Genomic DNA, 3,081 nt, shown 5'->3' on the forward strand with positions numbered 1-3,081 from the left:
ATGTCGGTTTTCAACCGACATCTTTGATAGTGTTATTGGAGCCCTTTAATGTCGGTTTGGCTTTAATGTCGGTTTAAAACCGACATTAAAGAGGCCAATAATGTCAGTTTAAAACCGACATCAAAGGCTTGTTTTTGTCCATTTTTAGAAATTTATATTTATTTAATTGTTGTATTATTGTCCATTTTTTATAAACCAACATTGAATCCAACAAGTGAAATTAACTACAAACTTGAAACTACAAGTCACATTACGTAGGAAACCATATTATTCAAGTCTGATTCCACCAACAATGAAAATGCTATTAGCACTTGCACATAAATCCCATTCATATCTTAAAGCAACAATAAATCCCATTCATATCTTAAAGCACATAAATCCCATATTATTCAAGTCTGATTCCACCAACAATGAAAACACGCTTGTAAAATTAATTGCAACCAAACAGAATTATATAAATTCAAAGATCACGACATTTTAAAGGTCTCGAAAATGCTTCTTCAAACAATTATTAATATTGGAAACAGGCACCAAATGCAGCAAGGGCTTGACATTCCTCTTCCTGAACTGTAGCAACCGAGCTCGAATAACCTGAAACCAAGTCACTCAAGAATCAGCTAAGAAAAATGACTATAAAAACCACACCACAGTTGACAACAAATAATTCGAATTTCTTTCATAGGTATATTGAACCTTTAGCTATTTTCCATTGAAGATTTATATATGCAGTTATATCAATTTCGAGAAAAGCCTACCCTAGTCTACATAGGTCAGGCAGTTGAAAAACTAAACTAACAGTTCTTGAATTTATAAATTAGACCTAATCTTCAAGAATTCAACAATGTAGGTCATAAAAGAATTTTTTCTGTGTTTCATAAACAAAGTAATGAAACCAGTTAATATCTAAGATTCAGACACTTCAGAATATAAAGTGGCATTGTTCAAGATAAATGAATGAGAATAAGTTCACCATCTCAAGGCCATCTTGATTGGTGTTGTAAGGCAAGAGGTAAAAACATCTGCAGGAAATTCAGCTCTTTGGGGAAGAGTTTCATGTTATTCACATGCTGCAAGCAAAATGCAGTCCCTCGTTAATCCAGAGGGATCGTGAAGCTATAAAAAAGAATGATATTGATGTAATTAAGAGTATGAACATCATGAATCTTATGAAAAGAAAATGAAAAATATCACTCCTGATGATGATAAATTAGTACAAATAAAATAAATAGAAGACAGTAAGTACCTCAGTGAAGGCATTGACTATCATCCCAGCAGCAGAACAGTCGAACACGTAAATGGAAGGTGTCTTCAACCATGAATCCAGATCACTAATAGGTAAGGGGATGTTAAACAGAAAATCATTAAGATGAAAAAATTAGGGGTCGTTTGATTTAAGGTTTTATAAATGCCAGGGAATTAAGAATGTCGGGGAATATGATACCTGGGATATAAGGAAATAGTGTTTGGTTAAATGGCAATGGTATCCAATTTTCTAGGAATAAATCTCCAATTTACATATAGAAAAGTTGTGATTCTTTTTTTAATTTGTGCAAGTAGTTATCAGAAATTTAACTTCCACGTAATAGCTGTCTTTCCCATGTTCTTGGCAAAAGCATTTACATCAGGGGCTGTGATTTTATCCAAGCAGTGAGAAAATAGTGGGGAAGGATTTGGATTTGGAGATTTGGAGATTTTGGTTAGGAAAATGAGGAAGGACATTTGAAATAGATAAAGCCCAGGTTTTGTCATCAAATCACATCTAAAACTTAACTCATTCAAATTCTTCAAAATAAATAAAACAAAAACAAATAGATTTAATGATTGCATCAGACGTTTTTTTGTAGAAAAAAGAAAAGAAGCCCTAGAAGGCCTTGAAAAGGTGAAGGCAAAGAAGAAGGAAGAAGAGTGATGGCAAGAAAAGCCAGCAGCATGGAGGAGGAGAAGAAGCAAAAGTTGAAGAAGAAGAAAGTAATCGATTAAAAAATCAGTGACAAAGAAAAAGAGTAACTGAAAAGGAAGGAATTTTCTAAAACCCACCATTTTATAAGGTAAAAGAAAATCCAACTTCAACTTCATTATGGATGCATTGGAAAATGATTTTCCTAGGAAAGTAAAACAAAACCATGAAAAAAAACACAGGCTTCAAATGCCCGTGCCCATTCCCCCCTCCAAAATCCCCCAACCAAATGCACCCTTAGTGAAATACGATAATCACATAAAACTCAAATAAAAGCAAAAGTTCAAGAAAAAGAGTAGTAATGGTGTAAAATATCTACCTATCCAGCACTCCATTCTGGCACAAGGTGAAATCTTAATTACATCAGGTGGATCAACACTAATATTTAAACATAATGGAAGAGAACCCGTTCAGTCTTTGCATACTTGCGACATGTACTACAAAGCTTTTTTACCTCTTCCACAGTGGGATCCAGCTGAACTTTATAACGGGCCTGCATACACATCATCAAGTTAGGATATAGACTAGCAATACAGTAAATCAGACAAAGTTCTGGGCATAATGGTCTCCACCCTGGGTTGCCACCTCTCATACTGTACACTCAATGTTTTTCCAATACTTTCAAGTGCTTTTTGGGGTGCCATAGAAAACGGATCTGCAACAAGAATCTGAAAATTAACAAACATGTTTGATGCTCACAGCTTCACATTTTGAGAAAAAAGAAAATGTTGGTGATAAATCAGTATCCGCAAACCCCATGAAACTGAAAATTAGTCTTTCAAAAGAATTAAGTTTACATAAAGCAACATACAGTGATGAAAGAGTAAGCAAAATTCCCAATTCAAACTTACCATTCTTTTCGTCGACAACCCCAAAGCAAAAAACCCCAAAGCAACATCAGTGTTTGAAGAAAGTGAGGAGTGACGGCGGTGGTGGCGGGCACGAGCTGGGCACGAGGGACGATGGTGGTGGTGGTGCCAGCGACTCTTCGGAGAAGAAAGGGAAGATTGTTAGATGAGAATGAGGAGTGAAGAAGAAATTGGAAGGATGAAATCGTGTGGGTGATTGAGAAAGAGTAAAGTAAGAGAGAGAAAGTCATTTTTTATAAAATAAAAAATTAAAAT

The 3,081-nt window shown here is 35.1% G+C and overlaps 1 long non-coding RNA gene across 2 annotated transcripts; it reads right to left on the bottom strand.

Annotated features, from left to right (window-relative positions):
• Window positions 1–232: 232 nt before the first annotated feature.
• LOC127150289 (uncharacterized) lies at window positions 233–3,081 on the bottom strand. Of its 2 annotated transcripts, none has more exons than XR_007822534.1 (6): window positions 2,809–3,081; window positions 2,530–2,612; window positions 2,277–2,450; window positions 1,244–1,328; window positions 971–1,113; window positions 233–591 (listed from the first exon to the last, which is right to left on the bottom strand). It is a non-coding gene; the product is annotated as an uncharacterized LOC127150289 (long non-coding RNA). The 2 variants fall into 2 exon arrangements; XR_007822535.1 differs by having other exon boundaries at window positions 971–1,067; window positions 2,809–3,076.

This window comes from Cucumis melo, chromosome 7, assembly GCF_025177605.1.
Source record: "Cucumis melo cultivar AY chromosome 7, USDA_Cmelo_AY_1.0, whole genome shotgun sequence".
Lineage (NCBI taxonomy): Eukaryota > Viridiplantae > Streptophyta > Magnoliopsida > Cucurbitales > Cucurbitaceae > Cucumis > Cucumis melo.